Source organism: Bos javanicus, chromosome 26 (genome assembly GCF_032452875.1).
Source record: "Bos javanicus breed banteng chromosome 26, ARS-OSU_banteng_1.0, whole genome shotgun sequence".
Lineage (NCBI taxonomy): Eukaryota > Metazoa > Chordata > Mammalia > Artiodactyla > Bovidae > Bos > Bos javanicus.
In genome coordinates this window covers 2,870,283-2,890,070 of record NC_083893.1, presented here as the reverse complement: position 1 = coordinate 2,890,070, position 19,788 = coordinate 2,870,283, and the positions used below count along the sequence as shown (strand labels likewise).

The 19,788-nt window shown below is 39.0% G+C and overlaps 1 long non-coding RNA gene across 2 annotated transcripts in view; it reads left to right on the top strand.

Annotated features, from left to right (window-relative positions):
* The window catches only part of LOC133239107 (uncharacterized), a 49,528-nt gene extending 37,082 nt beyond the window's left edge, over positions 1-12,446 (top strand). For both annotated transcript variants that reach the window (XR_009733720.1, XR_009733721.1), the window contains 2 exons: positions 9,574-9,711; positions 11,592-12,446. This is a non-coding gene — a long non-coding RNA (uncharacterized LOC133239107). The remainder of the gene's footprint in view (positions 1-9,573; positions 9,712-11,591) is intronic.
* The last annotated feature ends 7,342 nt before the right edge of the window (positions 12,447-19,788 follow it).

Below are 19,788 nucleotides of genomic sequence, written 5' to 3'. Positions count from 1 at the left end.
TGGGTTTGTGTGGACTCCGGGAGTTGGTGATGGACAAGGAAGCCTGGTGTACTGTGGTTCATGGGGTCGCAAAGAGTCAGACACGACTGAGCAACTGAACTAATATACTTACCTGAAGGGAAAAACACAGACAATAAGAGAAGCTACTGAGTTACAAATAGATTTCAGATTGAGATGCCATTTAAAATGACATGCCATAAGCATTAGGACAGAAGAATAAATACACAAAGAGGAAGCAATTGATTCTGTATAGGGTACCCTTATGTGTGATTTACTGTGGGCAGTTTTTATTTACCTGTGTTGTCTGGATGCCAGATGTCCTGACTCTGGCTCAGTATGTATTACTCACTCTTTCACTTTTAAAGAATCCCAGTTTAAGCAATAACTTATATTGCCACTCTAATTATATATAGTGATTTAAGAAACAACTTAATAACTTTACACCAGTAGCTATGATTTTTTTAGCCCTAAAATTTGATACTCTGGTTTTAAGTACTCCCAAATATAGAAACTAAAATTAGCCTTTTTTGAATATTGCTCCCAAATCAAAGATACTTTGAAAATAACAAATTGGACAGCATCTTGTGTTATTTAATTTCAAAAGATAGAACGAAGGGTAACTAAATTGTACTTTAGAGATTGTTTCATTGGTCAACTCAAAATAGAAAATAATATGGATTTTTCCTCTTTTGGACACAGATGCTCTTTGCTAAAATGATGTTCATAGACCCATTATTCAACCCTATTCTCTCCTAAAATTTTCTCTAGTCATATTACTACTATAAAAAAAAAAAAAAAGTGTTCCAGGCTTCCAACCAGCAAAAATAGCTTTCACTTTATGGTTCACACTTTCAGGTTTCTATATGCTGACTCCAGTTACAAGCTTTGTAAACAGTACCCAAAAAGAACTTTGAGCTAGTCAAAGTTTCCCATCCTTCCCTGAATGTCTGATTTTACTTTTGCAGTGTACCATGAATGACATCCTCCCCCTAGATTATCAAAACATTTTTAAAAGCCAAATATTTTCTGCTACTTTTTTTTCTTGATCTGGAATTTTAAGTTTTTATTCCAGAAAGTGGTAACTATATAAACTTCAACCTTGGTTATATTCAAGTATGTCTAAACTTTTGCTTCTTTCTAAATTTCAATATCTACAAGCTTGTCTTCTGCTTCAACTCCCAGTAAGTCCAAATCTACATTAATAGCTTGTTTTGCACTCATCTTGCTATATTATTGATAAGTGATCTGGGACTTGGTAAATGGTTTTTATATTTTCTAATTGGATTGATTCATCTGCTGCCCAATTCACCTGAAAATATATAGGCAAACTTAAAAATATTTATGCTAAGGAGAGCTCCATAAATAATTTAGCAACTATGTTTTCAATGTTAGCGTGTTAATTTTTATGGACTTAGTAAGTATAGCTAATGGCTTTTCTTTGGTGGGGGGAGTATCTAGCTTTAATAGAGAAGTTTATAGTTATGTGAATGAATCAAAATAGAATTTAAACATTATAAAAGCCATGAAGGACCATCTGCTTACCCTTAATAACCCACATATTTAAGGAGATTTTTTAATATTCACGTGTGTAGGTATTTGCATGTGTCTGGGTGCAGAAATAAGAGAAAGCTAACATTGATCAAGCAGAAGCAAATATTTGGAAAGAAAGAATGAGAAAAATGTAAATCCATACTATTATTTCCTTTTAGACACCTGTGAGAATCTTCCCATCACAACTATGTGGTTCTCTGTGCTCTCCTTCAAATAGCAAACAGTATTATTTTTGGTTTGAGTCTTTTTTTGTGAGTATGATCATTATGTTGTCTAGTGGAGGCAAGAGGGTAATAAGTTTGAACCTAGAAGGTCAGTCTTTTCTCTGGGGAAGATACTTCTAGTGCACATATGTTTACAAATTATCACAAAAGAAAAGTTAAAACAGCCATTCTACAAATTATCATTATGACAATTCTACTTTCTGTTTTTCAGTCTTTGCCTTGTCAAATCTATACAGATTCTATGCTGTTAGAAGATAAAATTTTGGAAAATGACAAAATAGGAAAGAATATGATATAATGACAGTTGACTGCAATCTTCGTGATACCAGTTGTGGCAATATATAAACAAACTCATATGCTTTGAGATTCAGTGAAACAAAGGAAAATATATTAAGACAAACTAAAATGATTTTATAGCAGAGATGAATACTAGGGAAATCAAAGTTTCTATTAACTTAAAATTGCAAATTTTATTAAATTATCAGTTGAATTTGTCCTCTTGGGTGAAAGACTTATTTTTTTTTTTTTTAAACCCTGCATCAAAGCCACATCTATACAGGAAAACTATATATGAACCTTTTTCTTTTTAAAAATATGCCAATCTCCTTCCTACCTCAGTGTTTTTGGACATACTTTTATTTTTTTGAAACATTATAAACCATTACAAGACTGCCTTCTCTTTATCATTTAGTTCAAAGATACCTCTTCAAAAATAGGCCTTTCCTAATTACTCTAAGTCATAATATCCATTCCCTGACTATCCCAGCTGAAATAATGAATACTACCTATTACTATCTTATTTCTCTGATTCAATACTTTTTTTGTACTTGCTAAAATTTTCAAGACATGTATTTCTTTGCTTATTATCTGTCTAGATCCAATAAAATGTGAATACTATGAGAGTAAATACTTCGCTTTTTTTTTTTTTTTTTTTTCCACATCAGAGAGCAGATGATATTAACAAAGCTGTGTCCAAGAATTAGCTTTGAAAAAGTTTTGGCTAAGATATTCAGTAGACTCGAAAGGTTTATCAGTTGTGCCAGCTCACACACACATAAAAATAAAATAAATGAAAAAATAATGGACTCCATGAAAGAATAACGGACTCCATGGCTTTGAAAATTATGAATCTCTTGCATTGCAGGCATATTTGTTTCCATCTGAACCAGGGAAGCCCTTAAGTGAAGTGAACATGTTAATCACTCAGTCGTGTCTGACTCTTTTTGACACCATGGACTGAGGTTCTCCAGGCTCCTCTGTTCATGGAATTCTCCAGGCAAGAATACTGGAGTGGGTAGCTATGCCCTTCTCCAGAGGATCTTCCCAACCCAGGGATCAAAACTGGGTCTCCTACATTATGGGCAGTTTCTTTACCATCTGAGCCACTGGGAAAGCTCCTCTGTCTCTATAGATGGTAAATTATGCTAAAATTCAGAAATGGCTTTTGACTACTGGTCAAGTCCAAGGCACTGCCAGGAAATTATGGCCCAAAGGTGAAGCCAAAGATGTAACCATAAAATTATTTGATTAGATTTCAGAAAGTTCAAAGGTGATGCTTTGAAGTGCTATTCAGTTAGATAAAAGTTCCTCTAAAATATATAGTTATTCTACAATTGATCCAGTCAACTAAACAATAGAGCCTATGCTGGATACTGTCCCTTCTCAACAGATGCACAAGGTAAAGTAGAGCTTATTTTGAAGCAGTTAAAGGGTTCATGTTTCTTTAATAGAGTTGAGACACAATAATTCATAAAGTTTTAAAGAAAATCACATATGTACAAATACTGACAATTTGGACTGAAAGAGACAGAGAGAGTTCAAGATGGATCTCCATATTCTTTAAACAGGGAGTAGGCTTAGTAGACAACTCAGACTCAAACATGTGACAACCTTTATAAAGAAAGAGGGATGACTTAAAGAATAGAAAAATTGTCCAGAGAGTGGAACTAAGAACTGTGGAGTGTCATCTCTGAGGACATATATGATTAAACCCTGATCAGGGAAATTCCTAATCCAAGGAAATATTTCCCAGACTGGGTTTCAGAACTCTCATGAGATAATGACTTCTACTAGCCTCTCATTGTCCCTTATTGAATGGGAGTGCCTATGAAGATTATTCTATGCTATTTTATAATTTGTTATGGGTATGGGAGAGGCAGATAACTCATTTATCTACTTTCACCAGTTTTCAGATTGAGGAAACTATGCTCAAGTAGCTGTGTTTAAGGAATGCAGCTTAAAGCACATATGTAGCTACCCCTAATTTAAATCACAAGATTTTGAACTTAAAGCTGATGCTATAATGGGATGAGTTTTTAGGAATTTGTGATACAATTAGTGAACAATTGTTGTCTAGAGAGCAGACAGAGGTAGCTGGCTCCTAAAATGGCTCCCAGTGATCATTATCCATGCACTTGTATAATCTCCTCCCACCATGTATCAAGTTGATCTGTGTGATCAATAACACATGCCAGAAGTGATGGTATGCTGCTTTTAAGATGAGATTAAAGGGAACTGAAGGGTTAGTCTTTGGGGATGAATGGTGTTTTGGATTTGAAAATTATTTCTGATTGGGTTTTTAAAAATAATTTCTTATTCTGTCCATCAGATCAGATCAGTCATTCAGTCATGTCCGACTCTTTGCGATCCCATGAATCACAGCACGCCAGGCCTCCCTGGCCATCACCAACTCCTGGAGTTTACTCAGACTCACGTCCATAGAGGCAGTGATGCCATCCAGCCATCTCATTCTCTGTCGTCCCCTTCTCCTCCTGTCCCCAATCCCTCCCAGTATCAGAGTCTTTTGCAATGAGTCAACTCTTCGCATGAGGTGGCCAAAGTACTGGAGTTTCAGCTTTAGCATCATTCTTTCCAAAGAAATCCCAGGGCTGATCTCCTTCAGAATGGACTGGTTGGATCTCCTTGCAGTCCAAGGGACTCTCAAGAGTTCTCCAACACCACAGTTCAAAAGCATCAATTCTTCAGTGCTCAGCCTTCTTCACAGTCCAACTCTCACATCCATACATGACCACAGGAAAAACCGTAGCCTTGACTAGACAAACCTTTGCTGGCAAAGTAATGCCTCTACTTTTCAATATGCTATCTAGGTTGGTCATAACTTTCCTTCCAAGGAGTAAGCGTCTTTTAATTTCATGGCTGCAGTCACCATCTGTAGTGATTTTGGAGCCCAGAAAAATAAAGTCTGACACAGTTTCCACTGTTTCCCCATCTATTTCCCATGAAGTGGTGGGACCGGATGCCATGATCTTCGTTTTCTGAATGTTGAGCTTTAAGCCAACTTTTCACTCTCCACTTTCACTTTCATCAAGAGGCTTTTGAGTTCCTCTTCACTTTCTGCCATAAGAGTGGTGTCCTTTGCATATCTGAGGTTATTGATATTTTTCCCGGCAATCTTGATTCCAGCTTGTGTTTCTTCCAGTCCAGCATTTCTCATGATGTACTCAATACAAGTTAAATAAACAGGGTGACAATATACAGCCTTGATGAACTCCTTTTCCTATTTGGAACCAGTCTGTTGTTCCATGTCCAGTTCTAACTGTTGCTTCCTGACCTGCATATAGGTTTCTCAAGAGGCAGGTCAGGTGTTCTAGTATTCCCATCTCTTTCAGAATTTTCCACAGTTTATTGTGATCCACACAGTCAAAGGCTTTGGCGTAGTCAATAAAGCGGAAATAGATGTTTTTCTGGAACTCTCTTGCTTTTTCCATGATCCAGCAGATGTTGGCAATTTGATCTCTGGTTCCTCTGCCTTTTCTCAAACCAGCTTGAACATCAGGAATTTCACAGTTCAAATATTGCTGGAGCCTGGCTTGGAGAATTTTGAGCATTACTGTACTAGCGTGTGTGATGAGTGCAATTGTGCGGTAGTTTGAGCATTTTTTGGCATTGCCTTTCTTTGGGATTAGAATGAAAACTGACCTTTTCCAGTCCTGTGGTCACTGCTGAGTTTTCCAACTTTGCTGGCATATTGAGTGCAGCACTTTCAGAGCGTCATCTTTCAGGATTTGGAATAGCTCAGCTGAAATTCCATCACCTCCACTAGCTTTGTTCGTAGTGATACCTTCTAAGGCCCACTTGACTTCACATTCCAGGATGTCTGGCTCTGGGTCAGTGATCACACCATCGTGATTATCTGGATCATGAAGATCTTTTTGTACAGTTCTTCTGTGTATTCTTGCCATCTCTTAATATCTTCTGCTTCTGTTAGGTCCATACCATTTCTGTCCTTTATCGAGCTCATCTTTGCATGAAATGTTCCTTTGTTATCTCTGATTTGCTTGAAGAGATCCCTAGTCTTTCCCATTCTGTTGTTTTCCTCTATTTCTTTGCATTGATCACTGAAGAAGACTTTCTTATCTCTTCTTGCTGTTCTCTCCATACCACTTTTTAAATATTCTATTAAAAAATACTTTTAACTACTAGAGAAGTTGATTATCTATCTACCTAGTCTATCCACTCGTATCCCCATACACTCAAACACACACACCTTCAGTTGTAAGTGGGCACTTATGATTTCATGTGTTAATAATAAAGTGGACAAATATGTAGATTAGATTATTTAAAAGTTAAATAATTCAATTTAGACCATTTAACATCTATTTTCTTTTGAAGACATCCAAAATTCTATATTAATTTCCATATTTATTTATGCTCACACAGTTTTTAGTAATCCTTGGCTTGTATAGATTTTTATGATTTCAAACTACTTAAATATTAAGTTATTTAGTTGTGGTCCCCTTGAGAATTTCCATATAAATGCACTTGACTGTATGAGTATATGATAATGAATTTTTACCACCTTCCAACTGATACAGGTGCATTTAAATTGTTTATATCTGCAAACAATAGATTTTTCTCAGTGAAGCTTTATATAAAATAAAGATCTATAATTTATTTGACATTTTTCCATTAGATCCTTAACTCTACATTGGATTTAGGAGAGACGACCAGCATAATCTCTTAATGAGAGAAGATCACATTTTGATTCTTAGAATTCCTGGGACGAGATTAGTCTTTGAGGATTAGTCTTTGATAATACCCAAACCATATTATATTAGTTTTCTTTACAGTTTCTTTAGGTTTGCACATTCAACTAGTATTTAATGAATTGAATAAAATCTTTCTGTATTTTCACAGAAAAGCAACTTTCTACTTCTTAATTCTTCTGAAACAGTAGAAAAGTTGGCTAACATAACAAAGTAAGAAAATGCAAGATTTGATTTATTATTCAGTGTATGACTTATTCTGATACAACACCCTTTGTCATAATTCTTGCCCTTACAATGTTCAGTTCTTGTGATTGTTACATCAGGACTTGTGGCTCTGGAAATTGAGGGACTGGAGGAGAAAATTACTTGGGTAAGACAATGCCAGAAGGATATAAACAATCTTTCTTAAAACCTTTTTTTACACCGTTTCCATTTCCCAAAAATGTTGGCAGGGCTGCCCTTTAATTTAATGGGTATGTCTATCAGAGTATCCTTTGAAGGACTTGCTAATTCAATTAAGACTGTTTTTTCTCGTTTTAAACTAGTTCTTTCTTTGATAATAATGGAGGGAGACAGAAAGACATGCAACGTGATTTATCATATGCATAGATATTTGGGATGGTCATAAGCCTTTCTCCCCAAATAACATCCTGATTAGAAATACCTGCTCTATAGAACTTTCCTAAATTTTCAAACTTGCTTCTTTCCTCTCTTTGGAATAATAATCTATTTAGGAAAAACATCATCAAATGAAAATCATCACAGTGATCAGTGGAAACCTATTCTTCTTAAGAATTTGTACCCCAATATCCTAAAGAATTTATATTCTTGGGAAGGATAACTCTTCAACCTAAGTGTGTGTGCTAGTCACTCAGATCAGATCAGTCGTTCAGTCATGTCCGACTCTTTGCGATCCCATGAATCTCAGCACGCCAGGCCTCCCTGTCCATCACCAACTCCTGGAGTTCACTCAGACTCATGTCCATCGAGTCAATGATGCCCTCCAGCCATCTCATCCTCTGTCGTCCCCTTCTCCTCCTGCCCCCAATCCCTCCCAGCATCAGAGTCTTTTCCAATGAGTCAACTCTTCGCATGAGGTGGCCAAAGTACTGGAGTTTCAGCTTTAGCATCATTCTTTCCAAAGAAATCCCAGGGCTGATCTCCTTCAGAATGGACTGGTTGGATCTCCTTGCAGTCCAAGGGACTCTCAAGAGTTCTCCAACACCGCGGTTCAAGAGCATCAATTCTTTGGTGCTCAGCCTTCTTCACAGTCCAACTCTCACATCCATACATGACCACAGGAAAAACCATAGCCTTGACTAGATGAACCTTTGTTGGCAAAGTAATGTCTCTACTTTTGAATATGCTATCTAAGTTGGTCATAACTTTCCTTCCAAGGAGTAAGCATCTTTTAATTTCATTGCTGCAATCACCATCTGTAGTGATTTTGGAGCCCAGAAAAATAAAGTCTGACAGTGTTTCCACTGTTTTCCCATCTATTTCCCATGAAGTGGTGGGACCGGATGCCATGATCTTCGTTTTCTGAATGTTGAGCTTTAAGACAACTTTTTCACTCTCCCCTTTCACTTTCATCAAGAGGCTTTTGAGTTCCTCTTCACTTTCTGCCATAAGGGTGGTGTCCTCTGCATATCTGAGGTTATTGATATTTCTCCCGGCAATCTTGATTCCAGCTTGTGTTTCTTCCACTCCAGCGTTTCTCATAATGTACTCTGCATATAAGTTAAATAAACAGGGTGACAATATACAGCCTTGACATACTCCTTTTCCTATTTGGAACCAGTCTGTTGTTCCATGTCCAGTTCTAACTGTTGCTTCCTGACCTGCATACAAATTTCTCAAGAGGCAGATCAGGTGTTCTAGTATTCCCATCTCTTTCAGAATTTTCCACAGTTTATTGCGATCCACACAGTCAAAGACTTTGGCATAGTCAATAAAGCAGAAATAGATGTTTTTCTGGAACTCTCTTGCTTTTTCCATGATCCAGCGGGTGTTGGCAATTTGATCTCTGGTTCCTCTGCCTTTTCTAAAACCAGCTTGAACATCAGGAAACTCAGTGATGATGAACATCAGAAACTCAGTGACTGCCTCCCATCAGTCACTCAGTGATGTCCAACTCTTTGAAACCCCATGGACTTCAGCCTAACCACAATTAAAATTATTGTAGTCATCCAGATAAGATGTACATTATTATGTACATTATCCAGATAATATGTACATATTCTGTACATTGTAGAGAAGTTCTCAATGTCTTTTTTGCTCTTAGTGCTTTTGAAGTGTCAACTATAAATTGGCACTTACCAAGAGCATTGCCAATGACTGAACAACAAAGGCATTTACCATCTGCCTCTACAGAGACTGAACCTCATGCTGCTATAGCTATTGACCTTCAACAACCCCTGAGGGAGTTCAGGGTGTAGTGAGGTACTTTGTGCTCCAGGCAATCTGATGGGACAGGTCTTTAGATAGTTGGATGTTTTTAGGAACAGATTTTATTATCTCAATCCTTACATTTCCTAATATCTAGAGAAGCACTAAATCCCTTCATGGTGATATCAGATCCTCATGACTAACAAAAACCTTTTGTAAAATGAATGCTTTATGGCACTGAACTCCCCCTTCACCAAAACCTTATATTTTGACTTTCCCCCCACTGCCACTTTAGAGCAGTCTCTCAGAGCTATCCGAGATGCTGCCTCCCAGGGTGCAGTCCTCATTTTGCCTCAAATAAAACTTAACTCACAACTCTCAAGTTGTACATCTTTTTTTAGTTGACAATTATGGTGACCACAAAGGGACCCAGAGTAGACTTCCTTCCTTCGACTGGACTCCATGAGGAACTGGAACTTTGGTACCAGCAGTGGCCCCTTGCACCAATCTTCCTTCTTGGGGAGTGCAGACGAATTTGGGTAAGTCTCTCCTGGTTTTCAAATCTCCCATATTGGTTGAGATTCTGAGTTTTATTTGGTGGTGGAGCAGGTTACCTGCCCCCTCCCAGTAGAAAGGATACTGGTGTGTGTTGGGGGTGGGGGGCGGTCAGGTTAAATATTCGGGGCATACCCACTCATGATCTAGACAATGAGTAGGGCTCGGTTGAAAGATACAGAGAAATTCCCACCCAGTCAAAAGATACAGGGTGAGGGGCTGGCTGAAAGATGCCAGAAGAATTGCCCACCCAGTGGAAAGGTACTGGGTAGGAGGGCTCAATTGGGAAAAAAATCAAGGAAAACCCTGGGCTCAGCTGAAAAATGCTGAGGTTGCTCCGTTGTAGGGGATTGAGTGGTCTTGGCCGAGTAGTTAAGTAAGAGGCTGATCTGACAGTTTTCCTCAATTTGATTGCCATTATAGAATTTGTCAGGATAAAAGTGAGGAAAATAAATGAGAGCTTTGCTCTGGAGAAAAGGGAGAAGACGCCTCTTGGCTGGTTTTTATTTTCTCTGGTGACTGAGAAATTTATGGGAGTGGTGGAGGCCTAGTTCCTTATACTGTGCAATGGTCCCATAGGGAAACCCACTCATTAATTAAAATACTTGCATGTTTGGGGGTCACACATAAGAACTGGCCATTCAGCGACCTGAGCAGCCACGGTGGTCTTAGATTGCCAGAGGCAGAACCCAAGACACGTAAGAGGAGCTGAAATGGATCTGGGGTGACTCCTGGAAGAGTTAAGCTCACAAGCAGCGCATGGGCCCACTACACAAGTTCATTAGTGATTTTTATCCCTGACAAATTTAGCTTAAAATGGGAAACAGAATCTCTCGAAAACAGAAACAAAGGGGTGTCAGAAAGCCAGCCTCTGACTAACACTCTAGCCAGATTCGTGTACAGTAAGTATGAAGCTCATACTTGCAGATCAGATCAGATCAGTCGCTCAGTTGTGTCCGACTCTTTGCAACCCCATGAATCGCAGCACGACAGGCCTCCCTGTCCATCACCAACTCCTAGAGTTCACTCAGACTCACATCCATCGAGTCAGTGATGCCATCCAGCCATCTCATCCTCTGTCGTCCCCTTCTCCGATTGCCCTCAATCCCTCCCAGCATCAGAGTCTTTTCCAATGAGTCAACTCTTCACATGAGGTGGCCAAAGTAGTGGAGTTTCAGCTTTAGCATCATTCCTTCCAAAGAAATCCCAGGGCTGATCTCCTTCAGAATGGACTGGTTGCAAGTACCTAGTTAATTGGAGAAATTATGCTAAAAGAGATCTCAACCTAAAATGGCCAAATTGGGGTTCTTTTGATATTCTAAAACTGATATTTTTGCATACACAATTAGAAAAGGCCAGCCATGCTTTGACTGGTATCTAGAAACTTCTAAAACAGGAAATGATAAAGTAACTTCTTCACAGAAAATCAACAAGAAATTGCTTGAAACTATGTCAAAACTAAAAAAAGGCTGTTAGCACTGACTTTGCCAGGTTGCAGGTCTAGTCAAACTGGGAAGTCATGTTTGGATTTATGCCATTGGGTTTTTGATTTCTGGTAATCTTTTGGGGGCACTCTTGCCACTTGGCTTTTGATTTCTGAGCATCTTTTGTTTCCTTTGGAGTGGGACTCCTGGCTGGTGAAGTTCTAGTTCGGATTGGTTTTGTTGAATTGGTTTGAGTGCACAGACATCTGGTACAAACTGCTGGAGCTAATATGGGAATTGCTCACTGTAAAGTTACACACTTCACCTGGGAACCCCTTGGGTGGGGGAAAACTTTTTTTTTTTTTTGGACTAGTGAATCTATAGCTATGATCCAATGACAAGAAAAATGGCCTAAAAGTGTTATATCTTTATTGACATAGGATAAGAAAATGGACCGAAGTTCCCCTTCATCCAGGACTTCCTCCTGTAATCAACAGACTGGAACTGATCAAACTAAGACCCCTACTTCCCCAGAGGGACAATCTCTGCTGGGACCAATCTGCCCTTGTTATCAGGGCCAAGTTGAGCACTATCTGGTCTAAATTTTGGCTATAAAACTATGGTCACACGCACACAAAGAAAATATGATTTTTGACAATGTGGTCACAATATTCTTTAGACTCCAGAAGAAGCTTGAAGGAAAAAAAAAAAAAAGTTATCTGTTTAAGAATTCTTGTCCTGAGAAAATAAGTCCTCTTATACCTTTAGACCAGAGCTCCCTGGATCACTTATCTAGACCATCTCTAATTCCTGAAACCAAAAGGGGGAAAAAGGGGAACAAAGCCTTTTAAAATCTTATTCCAACCATTTTTTATTCATAACTAAGTTTGTAAAGCAAAGCTATAGAATCTCTTCTATTTGAATATATGTATGTCTCAGTGTGTGTCTTTGTTTTTTTGATAATATTGCTGATTGCTGAGATCAGTTTGTAAATAAGCTGTAATCCAATTGGCTTTAAAAAAAAAGTAAGCCCTTAAAAATCAAATAATTCTAAATACAAGAGAAATTAATGTAAATGAATTTCAGGTTCATGTGAACTCGGAAATATTCAATATCTGATATTAATGTTTGTTGATCTAAATAATGTAGACATGTCTAAGAGTAATTAACGTTAAGCAGAATATTTTCATTGTACCTAGGTTTAATATTAGTTAAATATTACTATATCTGGTACAAGTTTGTCAGTAAGGAAATTACCTCGAGTGAAGAAACTTCTAAAAATGTAAATGAGATGAGTCTTTTTTTTTTTTTTAACTTTACATAATTGTATTAGTTTTGCCAAACATCAAAATGAATCCATCACAGGTATACATGTGCTCCCCCTCCTGAACCGAGATGAGTCTTTAGATAGATTCTATTAAAAATAATTATGCTCTTTAGGACTATGTGTCTAAAATAGTCTCTCCAGATTGGAGTAACTTGAACTTCTAAGGGTTGTGCTAAACTAAGTGTTGGAAGTCTATTGGATGGCTATGTCATTTCCAAATAAAATAAGATTTTGAAACATTTACTACTAAACACTAATTTCCTCTTATGGAGAAACTAAAGAGATCTGGGATTAAAAATAAATGATGTTTGGTGCCATCCTAAAATGTTTTCTCTAAGAAAACAAAGGTTTTAGAAATTATCACTGGTATTTCAGATCAGATCAGATCAGTCACTCAGTCGTGTCCGACTCTTTGTGACCTCATGAATTGCAGCACGCCAGGACTCCCTGTCCATCACCAACTCCAGGAGTTCACTCAGACTCACGCCCATCGAGTCAGTGATGCCATCCAGCCATCTCATCCTCTGTCGTCCCCTTCTCCTCCTGCCCACAATCCCTCCCAGCATCAGAGTCTTTTCCAATGAGTCAATTCTTCGCATGAGGTGGCCAAAATACCGGAGTTTCAGCTTTAGCATCATTCCTTCCAAAGAAATCCCAGGGCTGATCTCCTTCAGAATGGACTGGTTGGATCTCCTTGCAGTCCAAGGGACTCTCAAGAGTCTTCTCCAACACCACAGTTCAAAAGCATCAGTTCTTTGGCGCTCAGCCTTCTTCACAGTCCAACTCTCACATCCATACATGACCACAGGAAAAACCATAGCCTTGACTAGATGAACCTTTGTTGGCAAAGTAATGTCTCTGCTTTTGAATATGCTATCTAGGTTGGTCATAACTTTCCTTCCAAGGAGTAATAAAATTCTAATATAAAAGTCATTTATTGGTTGCTTAAGGGAAGTAGGAAGTGTGTTTTCAGTGAAGAAGGTTTGAGGAATGGAATTGCATTTTGTGAAGGGAAAAGGAAGTAAGCCTGAATTACAGGTGGCTTTTTAGGATGGAAAACACAGTAATGGGTACAGAAAGTGACAAGATTTGTGAAAAGTGAACCATGAGGAAAGAGTTTTGTATTTGATTAGGACTAAGGTGGTGCAGAGGTTAAAGTGTCTACCTGCAATGTGGGACACCAGGGTTCGATCCCTGGTTCGGGAAGATCCCCTGGAGAAGGAAATGGCAACCCACTCCAGTATTCTTGCCTGGAGAATCCCATGGACAGAGGAGCTTGGTGGGCTACAGCCCATGGGTCTCAAAGAGTTGGACACGACTGAGCGACTTCACTTTCACTTTATTTCAAGTTTAAAATAGAGTTAATCAAGTTTACCTTTTAAGTAAAGTAAGCTGGTGCAAAAACTTGAATTTAGATTTTCTCTCTAAGAGAACACCTGTTCTTCAAATATTGAATGCCTTTGATAATAGATTTAAGTTTCTCTTAAATGAGCTGTTCTGAAATCATTTATTGCTACTTTGGCTAACTGAATAGCTATTGTTTCACAATGACCTATGATCCTACCTGACTGAGTATTCTAAACCTTTTTGATTTTGTTGACAAAGCTTTCTAAATCATTCTAATGAAGAAGATTTCTAGCTAGCTTTGAGATGCTTCAGAGAACCCCTGAAAGATCCCAAAGAGAGATATTATACTAATTACATTCATTTTGTTTACAGAATTACATGGGGAATATTCTCAAGTGAGTATAAGTCTCGGGTTATATTGTATGGTAAATGTTACTAATATAGATATCCTAGAAACTGTATGGAGTTCCTAAAATTGATATGTTTGGGTAAGATGTTTTCCTGGAACTCTCTTGCTTTTTTGATGATCTAATGGCTGTTGACAATTTGATCTCTGGTTCCTCTGCCTTTTATAAATCCAGCTTGAACATCTGGAAGTTCAGAGATCATGTACTATTGAAGCCTGACTTTAAGAATTTTGAGCATTACTTTCCTAGTGTGTGAGATGAGTGCATTTATGCAGTAGTTTGAGCATTCTTTAGCATTGCCTTTTTTTGGGATTGGGATGAAAACTGACCTCTTCCAGTCCTATGGCCACAGCTAAGTTTTCCAAATTTGCTGGCATATTGAGTGCAGCACTTTCAAAGTGTCATCTTTTAGGATTTGAAATAGCTCCACTGGAATTCCATCACCTCCACTAGCTTTGTTCATAGCGATGCATCCTAAGGCCCACTTGACTTCCCATTCCAGGATGTCTGGCTCTAGGTGAGTGATCACACCATTGTGATTATCTTGGTCGTGAAGATTTTTTTGTACAGTTCTTCTGTTCATTCTTGCAACCTCTTCTTAATATCTTCTGCTTTTGTTAGGCCCATAGCATTTCTGTCCTTTATTGAGCCCATGTTTGCATGAAATATTCCCTTCAGATCAGATCAGATCAGTCGCTCAGTCATGTCCGACTCTTTGTGACCCCATGAATCACAGCACGCCAGGCCTCCCTGTCCATCACAAACTCCTGGAGTTCACTCAGACTCACATCCATCGAGTCAGTGATGCCATCCCCCCATCTCATCCTCTGTCGTCCCCTTCTTCTTTTGCCCCCAATCCCTCCCAGCATCAGAGTTTTTTCCAATGAGTCAACTCTTCGCATGAGGTGGGCAAAGTATGGGAGTTTCAGCTTTAGCATCATTCCTTCCAAAGAAATCCCTAGGCTGATCTCCTTCAAATGGACTGGTTGGATCTCCTTGCAGTTCAAGGGACTCTCAAGAGTCTTCTCCAACACCACAGTTCAAAAGCATCAAAAATGAAACATAGTACATAGACCAAAAAAGGCTAATGGGATAAACGCTGAAATGACAACAGTTCAGTTCAGTTGCTCAGTAGTGTCCAACTCCTTGCAACCCCAAGGACTGCAGCACACCAGGCTTCCCTGACTATCGCCAACTACCAGAGCTTACTCAAACTCATGTCCATCAATTCGGTGGTGCCATCCAACCATCTCATCCTCTCTTGCCCCCTTCTCCTCCTGCCTTCAATCTTTCCCAGCATCAGGGTCTTTTCAAAGGAGTCAGCTCGTCATATCAGGTGGCCAAAGTATTGGAGTTTCAGCTTCAGCATCAGACCTTTCAGTGAATATTCAGGACTGATTTCCTTTAGGATGGACTGGTTGGATCTCCTTGCAGTCCAAGGGACTCTCAAGAGTCTTCTCCAACACCATAGTTCAAAAGCATCAGTTCTTTGGTGCTCAGCTTTCTTTATAGTCCAACTCTCACATCCATACATGACTACTGGAAAAACCATAGCTTTGACTAGATGGACCATTGTTGGCAAAGTAATGTCTCTGCTTTTTAATATGCTGTCTAGGTTAGTCATAGCTTTTCTTCCAAGGAACAAGTGTCTTTTAATTTCATGGTTGCAGTCACCATCTGCAGTGATTTTGGAACCCAAGAAAATAAAGTCTCTCACTGTTTCCATTGTTTCCCCATCTATTTGCGAGGAAATGATGGGACCAGATGCCATGATCTTAGTTTTCTGAATGTTGAGTTTTAAGCCAACTTTTTCACTCTCCTCTTTCACTTTCATCAAGAGGCTCTTTAGTTCTTCGCTTTCTGTCAAAAGGGTGGTGTCATCTGCATATCTGAGGTTTTTGATATTTCTCCAGGCAATCTTGATTCCAGCTTGTGCTTCATCCAGCCCGGCATTTTGCATGATGTACTCTTCACTATGTTAAGTAAGCAGATGACAATATACAGCCTTGATGTACTCCTTTCCCAATTTGGAACCAGTCTTGTTCCATGTTCAGTTCTAACTGTTGCTTCTTGATCTGCATATGGATTTCTCAGGAGACAGGTAAGGTGGCCTGGTATTCCCATCTCTTTAGTATCTCTAATTTTCTTGAAGAGATCTCTAGTCTTTCCCATTCTATTATTTGCCTCTATTTCTTTGCACTGATCATTGAGGAAGCCTTTCTTATCTCTCCTTGCTATTCCTTGGAACTCTGCATTCATATGTTTATATCTTTCCTTTTCTCCTTTGCTTTTTGCTTCTCTTTTTTTCACAGCTATTAATAAGGCCTCCTCAGACAGCCATGTTGCTTTTTTGCATTTCTTTTTCTTGGTGATGGTCTTGATCCCTATCTCCTGTACAATGTCACAAACCTTTGTCCATATTTCTTCAGGCACTCTGTCTATCAGATCTAATCCTTTGAATCTATTTTTTACTTCCACTGTATAATCCTAAGGGATTTGATTTAGGTCATACCAGAATGGTCTAGTGGTTTTCCATACTTTCTTCAATTTAAGTCTGAATTTGGCAATAAGGAGTTCATGATCTGAGCCACAGTAAGCTCCCTGTCTTGTTTTTGCTGACTGTACAGAGCTTCTCCATTTTTGGCTACAAAGAATATAATCAATGCGAAATTGGTATTGACCATCTGGTGATGTCCATGTGTAGAGTCTTCTCTTGTGTTGTTGGAAGAGGGTGTTTGCTATGACCAGTGGATTCCCTTAGCAAAACTGTATGAGCATTTGCCCTGCTTCATTCTGTACTCCAAGGCCCAATTTGCCTGTTACTCCTGGTGTTTCTTGACTTCCTACTTTTGCATTCCAGTCCCCTACAATGAAAAGGACATCTTTTTGGGTGTTAGTTCTAGAAGGTTTTGTAGGTCTCCATAGAACCATTCAACTTCAGCTTCTTCTGCATTACTGGTCAGGACATAGACTTGGATTACTGTGATATTGAATGGTTTGCCTTGGAAACTAACAGAGACCATTCTGTCATTTTTGAGATTCCATGCAAGTACTGCACGGACTCTTTTGTTGACTATGATGACTACTCCATTTCTTCTAAGGGATTCTTGCCCACAGTAATAGATATAAGGGTTATCTGAGTTAAATTCATCCATTCCAGTCCATTTTAATTCTAATTCCTAAAATGTCGATCTCCATCCACTCTTGCCATCTTCTGTTTGACCACTTCCAATTTGCCATGATTGATGGACCTAACATTCCAGGTTCCTACGCAGTATTGCTCTTTATAGCATCAGACTTTACTTCCATCACCAGTCATATCCATAACTGGGTTTTATTTTTGCTTTGGCTCCATCTCTTCAGTCTTTCTGGAGTTATAGCTCCACTGATCTCCAGTAGCATATTGGGCACCTACTGACCTGGGGAGTTCATCTTTCTGTGTTCTATATTTTTGCCTTTTCATACTGTTCATGGGGTTCTCAAGGCAAGAATACTGAAGTGGTTTGCCATTCCCTTCTCCAGTGGACCACATTTTGTTAGAACTCTCCACCACAATCCATCCATCTTGGGTGGCCCTACACAACGTATCTCATATTTTCACTGAGTTAAACAAGGCTGTGGTCCATGTGATCAGATTGCTTAGTTTTCTGTTATTCTAGTTTTCATTCTTTCTGCCCTCCGGTGGAGAAGGATAAGAGGGTTATGGAAGCTTCTTGATGGACATCTGGTCCCATCACTTCATGCCAAATAGATGGGGAAACAGTGGAAACAGTGACATACTTTATTTTGGGGGGCACGAAAATAACAGCAGATGCTGACTGCAGCCATGAAATTAAAAGATGCTTACTCCTTGGAAGAAAAGTTACGATCACTCTAGACAGCATATTAAAAAGCAGAAACATTACTTGGCCAACAAAGGTCTGTCTAGCCAAACTATTGTTTTTTCAGTAGTCATGTATGTATGTGAGAGTTGGACTATAAGCTGAGCACTGAAGAATTGATACTTTTGAGCTGTGGTGCTGGAGAAGATTCTTGAGAGTCCCTTGGACTGCAAAGAGATCCAACTAGTCCAATACTTTGGCCACCTGATGCAAAGAATTGACTCACTTGAAAAGACTCTGATGCTGGGAAACATTAAAGGCAGGAGGAGAAGGGGATGACAGAGGATGAGATTGTTGGATGGCATCACTGACTCAGTGGACATGAGTTTGAGTAAACTCTGAGAGTTGGTGATATACCGGGAGGCCTGTTGTGCTGCAGTTCATGGCGTCACAAAGAGTTTGACATGACTGAGTGTGTGAACTGAAATGAAATGAGAAAGGAGGAATTTTTTTTAGATATGTTTTTTTTATATATGTTAGCAAAATCTGTGATAAGACTTTGGCATGACTTTCCTAGCCCTGAAAGTTTTTATTTTAAAAGTTCAGTCTGAAGTCAAGTCTGAAGACTCGATAAAAGTCTCAGCAAAGCTAAAATGTCTATGATCAATTATGGTTATATAAATCATTAGGCCAAGTTTATTGAGACCAGACCTATATTACAAGCAGATCTTAATTTGATTATATTTGGTAAAAATGACGGTGATTTTAAGGAGAAAGAGATGTTTCAATGAATGTTAAATCCCTGTTTGTTAATGGAGGTCAGTATCTACTAACACTCATTTCCTGAATAGTTCTTTGCTATTAGGATTGCTGCTGCTGCTGCTGCTGCTAAGTCGCTTCCGTCGTGTCTGACTCTGTGTGAGCCCATAGATGGCAGCCCACCAGGCTCCCCCATCTCTGGTATTCTCCAGGCAAGAATACTGGAGTGGGTTGACATTTCCTTCTCTAATGCATGAAAGTGAAAAGTGAAAGTGAAGTCCCTCAGTCACGTCCGACTCTTAGCGACCCCATGGACTTCAGCCTACCAGGCTCCTCCATCCATGGGATTTTCCAGTCAAGAGTACTGGAGCGGGTTGCCAGTACTCAGTACATGGAGAACAGCGGGTTCTCTGTGCTGTTAGGGTATATTATGCTAAAATTTAATTTAATTATTAAAGGACACTGTAGGGTTGTTTCTGAAACTTATCTCAGTAATCTGTCTTTGGTTGAAGATCAGATGCCTCACACACAACCAAGACTGGAAGAAGACATAATTTAATGAACTGTCTCCAAGATGGGTGGAAGGACCTTTCTATCAGGTACTCTTAACTAGCTCATGCCTAGTGAAATTGAAGGTAAATTGACTCTTGGATTAACTCATACTTCCAAAGGCCCCTAAGCGGGACTGGTCTATAGAGAGGCCTACTGACCTAAAACTCCTCTTAAAACAATGCTCAAACACAGGAAACTACACCAGGATGAGAAGAAGATGACAAATATATGACAAAACCAATACAATATTGTAAATTTAAAAAATAAATAAAATTAAACAAAAAAAAGAAGAAGTAGACATCTTGCCGAAGATGCTGATTTGATTTGTATGATCATTTATGTTCTTGATTCCATGGACCTATGCCTATCAGTCGGAGAAGGCAATGGCACCCCCCTCCAGTACTCTTGCCTGGAAAATCCCATG